General features: G+C 35.7%; 1 protein-coding gene across 3 annotated transcripts in view; it reads right to left on the bottom strand.

The window, feature by feature from the left end:
* Sbf2 (SET binding factor 2) overlaps positions 1-16,058 on the bottom strand; it is a 250,978-nt gene that overhangs the window by 182,095 nt on the left and 52,825 nt on the right. The window lies entirely within an intron of this gene.

Here is a 16,058-nt window from a genome sequence, read left to right as displayed (position 1 = left end):
AGGTAGCTACACTAGAAAGCCCACTGATTTTTCAGAAGATGATTTTTACATGTTTGAAGAGTTTAATATGAGAATATTGTGTTTAACCACATCATATTAAAGTTCTGCAGTATGTTGTGCACTTGTCTGATATTTTACTATGTAGTAAAGTACACTGGCGTTCTTTTTTCCTATAAGTCAAATGAAAGATAACTTTGCTTTTTTTCTTATTCTTACCTCCATTGTATGGCATTTATTACATGTCTTTTGGTGTAGTATTTGGTTGTTTCATGCACTGAAAGTGAGTTAGGAAGCAGCGGTTCCCTCCTTTTTTGTGATAATGGGAGCAGTGGAGGGAACTGTAGGCATGTTTTCTTGGAATTAGTAAGATGTGGGTGTGAAAATACTACTTATAGAAAATGCTACTTATAGAAAGTACTACTTATAGAAAATACTACACAAATAGTTGTCTCCTTGTCATCTTAGGAAGACTGACCTTTTTTTCCTGCTTATGAGTACGGAGTGATTTAAGGAAATGCTAGAAGGTAAGGGTCTTTCTAGAGGACCAGATTGCCTACAGTAGTGGAAGGAACTGCACTGGATAGGAGCAGTATTCAGGGCTCACCTGACCTGAGTTCTTTGCCTGCACCAATGATAGATAGTTCCATACATAGAGCTTCATGTGTGATAAGGAAACCATTAATTTTAACGTTACCATTGAACTATCAACACATCATTTTTATTCCCCCAAAGAAGCTTTTATAGGCTGCAGAAACTTCTATCTCACACATGCACGTTTTAAATGATTATATGGTTGTCTCCAGACAAATTAACATGTTATCAGAAAATTGTCTAATATGTGGAATCTTTATTTAAAAGTATTGAAACAGAAAATAGCAATTAGAGCAAAAAAATGTTTCTGTACAGCAAAATATGTAGTCACTAGGCTGAAAAGGCAACCTATAGACGGGAGAAAAATTTTTCCCACTATACATCTAACAAAAGAACTAATAACAATCCACAGAAGATTAAAAAACTAATTGTTTTAAGAATCAAGAATGCAAATAATTGCAATGGAAACAATCCAGATGCCCTACTGCAGATGAATGGATACAAATGTGGTATATATATGTACAATGGAATTCTACATAGCCAACAGACAAGATAAAATAATGTCATTCCCAGGGAAGTAGATGAATCTAGAGCAAATCATGTTGAGTGAGATAAGTCAAGACCAAAGGAACAAAAGGCACATGGTATCCTTAATATGTCGCTATTAGATCCAAACAGTACAAGAGCAAGGACTCAATATTTACGTACCCAATGCTAAGGACATGGTATTGAAAATATAAACACAATTACATACACATAAAAACTTATGACTCTATAGACATAATGTTTTTTACACAGATTAGTATGTATTTATGACATACAAACCCTCAGCCTAATTTTAATTATGCTCTGAAACTAAGTGCCAATGATTGTATATACAGATTCCCTTCTTGAATACTTGTTAAACACGTCATTTGTAATATGATGTAAAAATGAATGTTAATAAATTCTTTAATAAAAACTCAAATAATAAATGAATAACTGAACTAAACAAACATTTCTCAGAAGTACTAATATCGCCAATAAATACATGAAGAATGTTCAGTATTATTGGTGGGAATGTAAATTAACTTAACCATTATAGAAGTCAGTATGGAAGTTTCTCAAAACATTGAAAACTGCTTTATGACCCAGTAATAGCAACTCTGGCATTTTTCTGATAGAATATGTCATGATGATAATGACATCTGTACACTCATGTTCACTGCAGTACTATTCACAATAGCTAAATTACAGAAACAGGTTCCACACAACTGACGAATAAATCAAGAAAATGTAGTTCATGTATATACCTATGTACACACATATATATGTATATATGTTATCTTCAAGGAACAGGCCTCGATCTGAAAAAATAAAATCATATTAAGCAAAATAAACCAGACTCAGAAAGATGCATGTTCTCTCTCATATATGGATCCCAGACCCAAAACAAACATATATGTAAATCTATAGGTTCATATGTAAATAAAAATCAGACTACAAGTATATTATATACAGGAGTGATATTCCATGATGTAATTCCACTTAACAATATAAAAACAGTTTTATTACATAAATATCAGGAAGCTGAAACACGTGGTGACTACTGCTTCAGAAATAACATTTTTTTATTTTTGGTGGGTCATGGGGCTTGAACTCTGGACCTGGCCACAGTCCCTGAGCTCTTCAGCTCAAGGCTATCATCCTACCCCTGAGCCACAGCCCTACTTCCCGTTTTCTAGGGTAAACTGGAGATAAGGGCCTCACTGTCTTTAGTGCCAGGGCTGGCTTTGAACTTCGATCCTCAGATCTCAGCCTCCAAAGTAGCTAGGATTACAGGCATGAGCCACCTCACCCAGCTACATCTCTTCTTATTCTAACATAAATGTCACAGTTCCATAGGTCTTTTCACAGATGACAATAACCATAAAACTGGAAACCATAACAAAAAGCAAATCTCACCAAAACCTATATTCATTATCCAACAAGATTCCTGGCTGATGTGTCATCCCAACTATAATCTTAAAAACAGTCACCATCAACTTTATATGAAACTTGTATTCATCAAGAAACTATGTCGTAAAATTTCTGGGCCTGAAAGTACATCTGACTTTCTAAAGCATTAGATGAAACATTCAGGTTAGTTAGACAAGATGAGTTATATATCTTCTTTAAGTCCTTAAACCTTGTAACCTGGCACTTTTCCTAAGAAACCTCAATGCCCTAGATTTCAGTCCAAATTTCTCTTATTAAGACCAAAAATTTGAAAAGTAAATTTTAAAGTCATCATTATTAACAAAAAAGTAAAAGTTGTCACATATAAACTATGGGTGGCTTTTTGTTGTTGTTCTTGTTGTTTTGGTGGCGATGGGGCTTGAACTCAGGGCTTGGGCACTGTCCCTGAAAAGCTAGAACTCTACCACTTTGAGCTACAGCTCCACTTCCCGTTTTCTGGTGGTTAATTGGAGATAAGATTCTCACAGATTTCCTGCCTAGGCAGGGCTTTGAACCAGGATCCTCACATCTCAGCCTCCTAAGTAGTTAGGATTACAGGTATGAGCTGCCATCACCCGCCATCACCACCCAGCCTGAATTATACTATTAATGAACAATTCAGAGATTTCTATTAGCAAAAAGATTTTATATAGAGATATTAAATGCTACTGTTAAAGTGCTAGAACATATATACGTATATATATATAATAACTTCCATACATACTAAAAATTTAGGACAATTTGGTGTGAGGGGTAGGAGTTGTTTGTATTTGTGCTGGGTCTGCGGCTTGAACTCAGGGTCTCCCACTTACTTGACATGTTTACCACGGCTGGCCATCTGCCAATTGAGCCTTGCTTCCAGTCGGGCATTTTGCTGCTTAATAGGAGGAGGAGTCTCACAGACTTTCTGCCCAGAATGGCTGTGAACCCTGATCCTTCAGATATCAGCGTACTAAGTAGCAAAGATTCTAGATATTATGTACCAATACCCAGCTTGCTTTGTGGGTTTTGTCTTTTTTTTTTTTACATTAAGGAACAATATTGTGAATTCTTCCTGCAATATAAAAGGAATATAAAATTCAACTCTCACAACTAATGTTAGCAATTGGAATAATTGTAGCAAATTTCATACATGAAAACCACAAATTCAAGGAATAACCTTTAAGACTAGGACTAGGGGATATAGCTCAAGTGGCAATTTGTCACCTAACAAATCCAAAGTCCTGAATTATATTCCTTGACGAGAAAAAAAATACTTCTAAAGCTTCCTACTGCCAAAAAAAAAAAAATAGAGCTTTAGCTTGTTTTATTTCAAAAGATTTTTCCTTCTACTTACCCAAATTCCAAAAGCAATACTATACTATCTCTAAGAGAATATGGCTTCTAATATAACTGATGCAAAGTCACTGTTGTGTATAGAAATGACGTTTTATGTGTGAATATCAGAACACATAAATCGTAATGCTGTAAAGCTGCTAATAATTAGAATCACTTACAAACTACATTAAACTTGCAAACCTGTTTTAATCAAACAATATAGCTATTTTACTAGTCAAGAAGAACAGTTCATACTCAGAATTTACTTTTACTATTTTAAGACTGTTTATATGGGCTGGGAGTGTGATCTGGTGGTAGACTACTTGCCTAACATGCACAAAGCCCTGGGTTTGATTTCTCAGTACCGTATACACAGAAAAAGCTGGAAGTGGTACTGTGGTTCAAGTGGTACAGCTCTAGCCTTGAGTAAGCTCAAGGATAGTGCCCAGGCCCTGAGTTCAAGTCATAGGACTGGCCAAAAAGAAAAAAAGAAAAAAAAAAGAGTAAGACTGTTTATAGCCATGAATAATGGTACATTTCTGTAATCCTTGCACCTGGAAGGCCAAGACAGAGGATCACAAGTTCAAGGCCATCTTGGACTACATATCAAGTTCAAAAAGGAGAAGGAAAAAAACCTATATTTTTTTGTTTTGCTTTTATTAAAGAATTTAACATTGATTTTTACATCATATTTCAAATATATGTTTAACAAACAAGTATTCAAAAAGGGAATCTCTATACACAAACATTGGCACTTCGATTTTAGAACCTAATTAAAATTAGATTGAGGGTTTATATATCACAGATACATATTAATCTATGTAATAAAGCATTTTGTCTATAGAGTCATAAATTTTTATGTCTATGTAGTTGTGAAAAACCTGTAATTTTTATCATCAAATTCTGACCTAAAAACATGAAATAACTGACTACACATTCAAACTTTTAAGAATATTTTCCTTTTTATTATTAATTCTACCATCCTCAGTTATTTCATGCTGATACTGATTTACTGAATCTTCATCTTTATGTTTTATCTACTTCCATCGAGTCTATACAGTTTTTGCCCATAAAATGACATCAAAGAAAAGCACCGAAGGGAGAAATCTGCTGACTCCCTGTGATATAATCTTGTGAGACAATGAAACACTAGTCACTACTACACTGCTTCAAAACAGTAAGTTATAAAAGCACCATTTAACAAAGTCAGATTTGTTTTGAAAATAAAGCAATGTATTATTTTTCAAAATACATTTTTTCTATAATGGCCTTTAGCCTTATTTCCTTAATAAACACTGTTAGGAGGCACATGATTTAGACATTTAAACAGCACTGTATCCTTTTAATGAAAAAAAAAAAGACCCTGATAAATCTTTAGAGTCCTTTTTTTTTCTTCTTAGAAAATGATAACATCATATATGATAACTATATATAACTATATATTAGAACATGACAATAACATATAACTATATGTGTGTGTGTGTATCTGTGTGTGTGTGTAAAAAGTAGTCAAAATGGTGGTTCATGCCTGTACTACTAACCAGTCAGAAGGCTAAGACAGGGGAATCAAAAGTTCAAGGTCAGTCTAAGCTCAAGAAATAATAAATCTTAGAAACAACATGAGCTGGGTATGGTGGCTCACTCCTATAACCCTAACTACTCAGAAAGCTGAGATTTGAGGATCGAGAGGTTCAAAGACAGCCCAGGCACTAAAGGCCAAAGACTCTTATCTCCAATTCACCACTAGAAAAGCGGAAGTGGAGCTGTGGCTTAAGGGGTAGAGAGTAGCCTTGAGCTGAAGAGCTCAAGGACAATGCCCAGGCCCAGGGGTAGGGCAGTGGCCTAGGGCTGAAGAGCTCAGAGACAGTGCCCAGGCCCAGAGTCCAAGCCCCATGACCAACATAAAGAAAAAAAGAGGGCCGGGAGTTTGGCCTAGTGGTAGAGTGCTTGCCTAGCATGCATGAAGACCCAGGTTCAATTCCTTAGTACCACATACTTAGAAAAAAGCCAGAAGTGGTGCTGAGGCTCAAGTGGTAGAGTTCTAGCCTTGAGAAAAATCCAAGGACAGTGCTCAGGCCCTGAGCTTAAGCCCAGGACTGGCAAAAATAAAAAAGAAAAAGGAAAGAAACAACATATAAGTTATTAGCTTCTACACAAAACAACATTTTGACAGGGAAATAATTAATATCCATATACTGAGATAGAAAATCACAAATGAGCTATTATTAGATGAAAAGGTTTAAAACCATTTCTAAATAACTATCATGAAAATAAAATAAAAATGAGCTCAGAAAGACTACTGGGTAAAGTGGCTGTCATAATCCATAGCAACAGAGAGAAAGCATTCATAGAAAGACTACAGCTCAAGGTGGCCCAAACATAAAGCAAGACCATACTTCAAAAAGAACCAAGGCAATCTAGGTGTTGATGGCTTACCCTTGTAATCCTAGCCACTTAATAGGGTGAAATCTGAGGATTGTACAAGAACAGTCAGGAACACATGTAGAACAAGCCAAATACACGGGGTAGCCTCATTTTGTAACTGGATCTCAGGTAACTAATCAAATCCTCTGAGATCTAATATACTCCTATGAAATGGATTAATCCTTTCCAAGGACAGTGATGTAATACACTTTCTACTTGTTTCCATTCCTTACAAATCGAATTCTCTCTCAGTACAGTCATATTAAGGGCTAAGCTTCCAGCAAAGCATACTGATAACTAAGCTTCCACCTCCCTTTGGAGGACAAACCCATGTAAAACATAATGATTTCTTTGCCCATTAGATAGGACTAAGAGACTAGCCTTTTTGTTATTTGCTGCTACAAGGGTTTAAACTCAGGGTCTCACCCCCCACCTTTTCTTTTTTTGGTCGGTAGTGGGACTTGAACTCTGGGCCTCGGCGCTGTCCCTGAGCTCTTCAGCTCAAGCTACCACTCTACCTCTTGAGCCACAGTGCCACTTCAGGTTTCTGGTGATTAACAGGAGATAACAGTCTAACGGACTTTTAGTGCCTGGGCTGGCTTTGAACCAGGATCCTCGGATCTCAGCCTCCTGAGTAGCTAGGATTACAGGTGTGAGCTCCTCAACCTGCCAAAGTCTCATTCTTGATTAGCTTTCTGCTCAAGGCTAGTGCTCTACTACTGAACCATACCTTCATTTCTGCCTTTTTGGTAGTTAACTGGATAAGATCCTCTGAGTTTCTCTTCCCAGGCTATCTTCAAACCATAATCCTCAGATTTCAGGCTCCTACACAGCTAGGATATTAAGTGTGAGCCACTGGCACCTTTAGATCTAACCTAAAACCTCCTTCAAAATTTTCATACTCTTCATTGACTGTCCATATACAAAACCATTAGCTGGAAGAGGTACCTGAGGCTCTAGAACAGATACCAGTAGACACAATGTCATGAATTGCTTAATGGAAGGTTATCTTTCCCTCTCCCAAACTAAATGGTTCCATTAAACACATACATACACACACATACACACATACACACATACACATACATACATACACACACACACACACACACACACACCTTTCCTTGTGTAAGTCACTGAAACTATTGGGCTTGTTGTCACAGCACAGAGTGTTAACCTAATACAGAAATCAATGTTTTTGAAATAGGTTGCTAATGTAATAAAAAATCTCAAACATCTGAAATTAGCTTACCAGCTGGGCCAGGAGAAACACAATTCTAAATGATTCTCCTAGGAATAACTGGTTAATTGTTTTAAAGTTACTTTAAAGTAACTGTAACTAAATATAACAGTTCAGACTTACAAAATGTTTCAAAGAAATACAGCCTGAAGTAAGATGGGCTGAAGGTGTAGGAATTTAGAGGTTGGCTGTTTTACTGCCTGTGTTTGTATAAAAAGATCAACTGCTAAGAACAGACAAGAACAGACATGAAATGGGAAGTTACATGACTAGAAAAGGAAAAATGCAGAACTAGAGCAACTAATGTATTACATTAATAATCATATATGACCTAAACCTTCTGGAATTGGGATGAAATCATTACAAAGATTTTTTGTATGACTCCTACATAAAAAGTTCCCCCCAACTTTCTATACTAAAGACTGATATATATTTCCTTAAAGAAAATACATATATGTTACCATCGAACACTTTGTTATATTCTAAATCTTATCTCTACTGAAGACTCAAAGACATTAGAAAATTTGTGTATTCAGTTGTGCATAAACACACTATACCTTAAAATGGCCAAAACATAGTGCAAGCAAATACAGTTGCATAAAAGTTCCGTCATCCCTCCTCTGGATCTTCTTGATCCACTGTTTAGGTAGAAAAATCTCAAGATTTCATATATTCACTGACACAGTAAACTAGATTATCTCCATTTCCATGGGTTGTTGAAAGTAAAACAAACAACAAAAAACAACAAATTCCCACAGATGGGTGAAACTAAAACAAACAAAAAAACAACAAATTTCAAACATCTTTGAAAACAAGACAGAATGTTCCTACATATGCTGGTAAGTACTAATGTTTCTCCTACTCCATCTTGCAGTAATATCAAAGTTTCAGGTCTGATGGTGAGGTCTTTGATCCACTTTGAGTTGATATTGGTGCAAGGTGACAGATAGGGATCCATTTTAATTTCCTGCATATGGATATCCAGTTTTTCAAACACCAATTATTCAAGAGGCTGTCCTTTTTCTGATGTATATTTTTGGTTCTTTGTCAAATAATCAGATGACTGTAAGTATATGGGTTTATTTCTGGACCTTCTAGTCTATTACATTAGTCTTCAGGTCTATTATTATGCCAGTACTAAGCTGTTCTTACTATAAATCTGAGGTATACATTAAATCATAGTACTCTCCAACCTTTGCTCAATTAATGTTGCATTAATATACATGTAGTATATGGATATATATTATGTAAATAACATAGCATAGATATATGTACACACATATATAGATGCATATATGTATATGTGTATATGCATATATAGGTACACACATATATAGATGCATAAACGTATATGTATATGAACATAGATGTACATATACATACACGTGTATATATAACACAGTGTAGATATATATGTATATATACTTGTTATATATACATACACATATACTGTGGCATATATATACTATATACATAGTATATATAAATATCTACTTAGTATATATACATATACTATATATTCATATACTATGTTATCTACATAGTATATCATGGCAAATCACAAGTCTGCTCACAATCAAAGATTTCAGTACCTCAACATATGGATGGCCCAAACCAACTGCCTCAGGGTATCATTCAAAAACTGTAATGCCTTAAGGGTGGCTTATCTGTTCTCAGGACTCAAAATTCTTTTTGTACCAATAGTGGGATTTGAACTTAAGGCCTGATGCTCTTACACTTGGATTTTTTGCTTAAGGCTGGTACTTTTCCTTTTGAGTCACACCTCCTCTCCTGGCTTTTGCTAATCAGCTGGCCAAGATAAGAGTGATCTTTAAGTCACAGCCTCCTGAGTAGACGTGGACCAACAGTCCATGCAACTCAGCACTTAAAACTATTTAAGAGAGTTATCCAAAGTCTTACAACAATTTTGAAAGTCCAAAGTTGAGCTGCTCAAGTATCACTGAAGATCAAAACAAGAGTGGCTTGAGGTTATCTGGGGGCAAAATGTTAGTAAGATTTCATGCTGACCAAAAATAAAACAAAAAGAAATACAAACAACAACAGAAAAAAACCTACTAGGTATTGTGGTATACAACTGTGGTCACAGCTATGTGGCATGTTTAAGAAAGAAGATTGTGGTCCAACATAGCCCCAGAAAAAATAAGACCCTATGGTTCAAGTAGAAAGCTCAGGCCTAGCAAGCATGAGGCCCTAAGTTCAAATCCCAGTATAGCCACAAAGTCACAGGTTGAAAAGCCTAGACCAGTTAAGCAACTGATCAGTTACAGTATTAGTTTAAAAACACAAAAATATTTATATTTGTACTTATCTTGCTTTAATTATAGTCAAAATGTGTGTCCTTTTATGGAATACTGTATACTATATAAAATACTTAAAATGACTTCATATGGAATAGCTTAAATATTAAATGTGTAATAGCTATTTTAAGCTAAGAAACTGATTTCTATCATTTGTTGACTTCATATCATATGACAATAAAAATAATTAATAATTTGATATAGTCAGGCCAACACATTTCAACTAGCTTGAGTGGGGGCACAGAGGCAGAGGAAAGCAGAGAAGCAGGGAGACAGAGAAGCAGGGAGGGAGGGAGGGTGAAGAAGGGAGGGAGAGAGAGGGGGAGGGAGGGAGGGAGCCAGGAAATCTCCAATCTGTAGAATTAATAGAAGGCGTTACTTAGGAGCAGGGGAGCCTTTCTGCGTCTTTTCCTCCATTTCTCTAGCTGCTAGAAAGATAGGTATCCAGAGCTCATCATAATTATCAGGAGTTTGTAGAAAAAGTCATTTACAAAGGAAAAGCCCATAATTAATTCACTAATATATAGCACTTTCCATCCAAGTTTTATAGCAAGTTATTCCTCTTTCCAAACCAAGAACAGAATACTAAATTGGAGAGAAATACTAAGTATCCTAATATCCTTAGTAAAGCCAGTCACTTATAAATCCAGTAATAAAATTCAATCTTTTGTCATTAAAGCACTATGAGTATCATAAGAAAACTATTCCTGAGTCCATAGATAATACAGAATATGAATATTGTGAATATGAGACATCTTGGAAAGAAAAAATGAAGCTGTGAGATGGGTACCACTGGCTCACAGTTTTAATCCTAGCTATTAAGGAAGCTGAGACCTGGAAGATCACTTTGAAGCCAGGTAAGGAGAAAAAAAAATCTAATAGACTTTATCTCCAATTAATCAGCAAAATGTTAAACTGGATGTGTGGTTCAAATAGTACAGCACTGGTCACACAAGTCAAGCAAATGAGTTCAAATCCCAGTATTAAAATGAATAAATAAAAGCTCAACAACTTAAGTACCAAGAATTCATATCATTAAACTCTTCTGACTTTAATGTTAAAGCACTTCTTTATTGATGAATTCCTAATGCTACTAAGATTCTCCTAACTAGAATTCAAGGTTTATCCTATTTTTAAAATCTTTTTTTAAGTACCAGGGGAAAAAATTTAAATCAGCTTGCCCTATTACAATAAACAAAATGTTTTAGTTCTTAAAAAGCTTTAACAAAAAGTAAAAAAACTAAGGTTTCATGAGCTTAGCAACTAACTATATGACACTGGGTACGCTATTAAATTTGTCTGAATTTTATTAGAATGAGTGGAAATTAAGTTCTGCACTTAAATTTAACTTTCCTAAGCATTATTAGCTTTTTCAAATATTCACTTTATATGTATTTTACCAAGTTTTTAAATGGTATCTAAATTTCTACATTATAATCCAGATTCCGAAAAATTCTTGACCTAACATAAAGTATCTTCCACTACCCAGAATTAGTTGTTTAAAGAAATAAACAGGTTAGGTGCCACTGACCCACACCTGTAATCCTACCTACTCAAGAGGCTGAGACTGAGGACAGTGGTTTGAAACCAGCCAGGCAGAAAAGTCTGTGAGACTCATCTCCAATTAAGTATCAAAAAACTCAAGTAGTAGAGTACCAGCCCTGAGCACAAAACTCAGAGACACTGCCCAGGCCTTAAGTTCAATCCCCATAACAATAATAATATTAATAAGCAAAAACCAATCATAATAAGAAAACAGAAATAAAGGACTTTTTATCTTTATAATACATAAAATATAAATCATATTTTAGCTTTCATTATACATAAGATGTCAGAAATTATTACTACTGCTTTGTTTCATTTTCCCATTTCAGTGCAATGCAATAATGAAGTACTACCAAACATTAAGTACAACCTACATAAAAATACTTAAAGTTATATGTGAGCTGGGCCTGGTGGGTACATATCTGCAATTGCAGCATTCAGAAGGCTAAGGCAGGAGAATTTCAAGTCCCAAGCCAGTCTAGGCTATATAGCAAGATCCTGTCGGTCATACCCCAGTCAAAAGTATATACGTATATAATTTCCAAAGCATTTAAAAATTTCGTGGAAAAATGATGTACAGAAAGGTTACAGTTACATAGGAAGGTCATGAGCACATTTCTTTCTGAACAGTGTTATCTTCTCCCTCATTTTCACCTCCCAAACCATTTCTTTAAGGAAAGGAAGTAGTCTTAATAATGTTATTGATGGGGGCTAGGAATGTGGCCTAGTGGTAGAGTGCTTGCCTAGCATGCACGAAGCCCTAGGTTCAATTCCTCCATACCACATACACAAAAAGCCAGAAGTGGTATTGTGGCTCCAGTGGTAGAGCACTGGCCTTGAGAAAGCTCAAGAACAATACCCAGGCTCTGAGTTCAAGCCTAAGGATTGGAAAAAAGGATAACAATAATAGTAATAGTAATAGTAATAATGTTATTGTTGGGATTGGGAATGGGGCTTAGTGGTAGAGTGTTTGCCTAGCATGCATGAAGCTCTGGGTTGGATTCCTCAGTATCACATAAACAGAAAAAGGCATAAATGGCACTGTGACTCAAGTGGTAGACTGTTAGCCTTGAGCAAAAATAAGCTCAGGGACAGTGTTCAGATCCTGAGTTTGAGCCCCAGGACTGGCAAAGAAAAATTATTAATAATAATAATAATGTTGCTGTGATACTTTATTATAATAGGATAGCTACATCACTGATAGATTTATAATAAATTTTATCTTCCAAAGAATAAAATTGTTCTTCAATAAATACACACATTTATCTATCCTGCCATTTTAGTTATTTTCTCATAAAAGTTTTGTATATTGGTGATATTAGTGACTTTTTGTAAACACAGATGTACCACTAGAGGCCACCAAATACTTCAGTTTTTCAAAACACGGTTGCAAGTTATTCTGGCTTGCTTAAAGGTGCGTTAGATTAGGCCAAAATATAGGAGATATCCATACATAGTAATATCCATAACTCTGCAAGTTCTACATTGATCTTCAAAGAACACAAACTCAAACAAAAGAATGTTGGCATATTTCATATACCAAATAGGACGACTAAATCAGCTAAAAACTTCATTAGACCAAGAACAGGGAAAGAGAAACTATAAAAAAAGTACAGTTTGAAGCAGGACACAGTGGCTTATGCCTGTAACCCTAGCTAGTCAGGAGGCTGAGACCTGAGGATGGAGGTTCAAAGCCACCCAGGCACTAAAGAACATGAGACTCTTCTTTCCAATTAATCACTAGAAAAAAACAGGAAGTGGGACTGTGGCTCAGAGGTAGGGCATTGGCCTTGAGTTGAAGAGCTCAGGAACAGCACCCAGGCCAAGTTCAAGCCCCAGGACTCACACAAACAAAAAAGAGTATAGTTTGGCCAGGCACCAGTAGCTCATGCTAGTAATCCTAGCTTCTCAGGAGACTGAGATCTAAGGATCATGGTTTGAAAAGTCTCCCTGAGACTTTTCTCTCCAATTAACCACTCAAAAACCAAAACCAAGGCTCTGACTCAAAGTGGTAGAGCTGCTAGCCTTTAGCACAAAGAGACCCCAAGATCAAGTCCCACAACCAAAAATAAAAAGGTATCACTTTGGCCAGGAGTTTGGCCTAGTGGTAGAGTGCTCGCCTAGCATGCATGAAATGCATGAAGCCCTGGGTTCGATTCCCAGTACCACATACATAGAAAAAAAAGTATCACTTTATGCTTGGTGCCAATGGCCTATGCCTATAATTCTAGCTACTCAGGAGGCTGAGATCTGAGGCTCGTGATTTAGATGCTACCTACAATAAGTTTCTTTGGTTTCATTTATAATTTTTGGAAGTTATTTTCATGTAGTGCTCAACTCTTTCTGGCTAGCATATTATTTGCCTATCTTTACTTTAAATGATCATTTGCCCAGCTGGCTTTTTATACCCACATGCAAGAATTTACATGTTCACCTGCTGCATTTCATCTTCTTACATAAAAGGCTCTAATTCTGTCGTGTAATGTTACTACCTTTCTCATTCTCTGTCATGCTAAGAAAATTCTCTGTGTTCTCTAAACTTAATTCCCAGACCAAACTGTATCTCTATATGAGATGAATAGCTGCTACCCCATGTGTTCAATTCACCATATTTTAAATAGCTTAAAGCATAGCATGGAACATTTACTTCTTTGCCCTCAAACAGCATTCAATATACTTCTTAGTTACATCTGCAGAACATTAAATACGGTTTATTTTTCTCTTCTTCCTATACTAAAAAGACAATCAAATCAGTATATATAATTTAACTAATTTCTTAAGAACTTAAAATTTAGAAATTCTGACTGCTTATTCTTTTTCAAGCCATAAGATAATCATGGTTCTTTTGTCTTCTAAGAAAATTAGGTAGGTACAAATGCCTCAGTGAAGAAATTCTGAATTACAGAATAAAATGATTCAATTTTGAGACAGGGTACCTTAAAAAGGAGCTAGTGCCACAATACTGTTTTATTGATGTCTAACGTCCAGCCAATAAAAACATTTTTTCTCATAATCATGAATACATTGCTAGCGATAGAATGCCTTTGGAAAGCAATTCTTTAATTTTCTTTGAAATACTATTACTAAAATTAACTTTCAATTTTATTTATATGACTGTCTGTGGTTACTGTGTATGCCTAAAAAGCAAAAGACAAAAATATCCTAGAACTGAAAAAGAAGTCATTATGTTTGGTTTCACTTATTTTCATAATTTTATTTTTAAAATCATTCCAAATCAAAGTTCACCATTTCTAAATAGAAGAGAAAGAAGGTAACTTCTTTAAGTAAAAATGGAAAGAATTCAGTTCCTCTAAATTACATTTGAGATTCAATTTACTAGTGGATGAATGCTTAAAGTTATTTTTCCTTCATTTAGAATTTATCTACATCATATATGTGGTACCTAAGAAAAGATGGCAACAGGAAGTAATTTCAATATAGTATTCTGTGCACTTCTTATTTATTTCTAGATAAACTAGGTAAAGCTGGTCTTCATTCAATAACACACTGCTATGATTCTAATATAATGTAGGTATCACCCAAAAGTTTGTTGTCAAAACTTGGCCCACAAAGACGTGGTACTGGGAAGCGGAAGATCTTTGTTCACTGGAGACATGTAGTATTACTCAGGACACTCTTTGATAGTTCTCCTGAAGGATTTTATAAAAGGAGCAAGGCTGGGAGTGCAGCCTAGTGGTAGAATGCTTGCCTAGCATGCATGAAACCCTAGGTCCAATTCCTCAGTACCACGTATACAGAAAACACTGGAAGTGGTGCTGTGGCTCAAGTTGCAGAGCATTAGTCTTAAGCAAAAGTGTCCAAGGACAAGGACAGTACCCAGGCCCTGAGTTCAAGTGTCAGGACTGGCAAAAAAAGGGAGCAAGTCTAGCATAGCCCTATCTATGACCTTTTTATAAGTTATAATCAACTGCTTGGCTCCTGCAGGCCTTCTTACCCTTGCTATCTGTGTTGCCAGATAGTGAAATCAACTGCCCTTTTTCCATGCCATAGAATCTATATACTATATACCATAATCTTACAAACATACGAGCTAAATAAACCTTTTTCTTCTCAAGTAGCCTAAGTCAAGTATTTCATTATAACTATACAAAAGTGACTAATCCAAGCAGCATTCTCTTAACATTTTTTTTTTGCCAGTCCTGGGCTTGAGCTCAGGGCCTGAGCACTGTCCTTGGACTTTCTCAAGGCTACAGCTCTACCACTTGAGCCTCAGCACCACTTGCAGCTTTTTTCTACATATGTGGTACCAAGGAATTGAACCGGGGTCTTCGTGCATGCTAGGCAAGCACTCTACCACTAGGCCAAACTCCCAGCCCCTCTTAACATTTTTGTAACCTCAGTTCTTCCAAATTACAGAACTCTATTTTCAGATCCTGTATTTCAACTAAAATATAAATGTTAATGTACCTTCAAATGTCATTTCTAGAATATTCTCACATCCTGACTAAAACTAAGAGTTAAAGACCTTATCTGGAATACTAGTTCTTCTGTATCTTGGCTGTCAGAACTTAGAAAAATTATTTAAATTTGCTAAGCCTTGGTTTACTTACTTGTAAATTAATGCATGATTACCAATTCTCTAAGTTACTATCATGTAAATGATAGTCTATCCATGCTATACAACT

Source organism: Megascapheus bottae, chromosome 16 (assembly GCF_031878675.1).
Source record: "Megascapheus bottae isolate mThoBot1 chromosome 16, mThoBot2.hap1, whole genome shotgun sequence".
Classification (NCBI taxonomy): Eukaryota; Metazoa; Chordata; class Mammalia; order Rodentia; family Geomyidae; genus Megascapheus; species Megascapheus bottae.
Note: the sequence above shows the minus strand (reverse complement) of the source record. Positions and strands in the feature narration are given on the sequence as shown.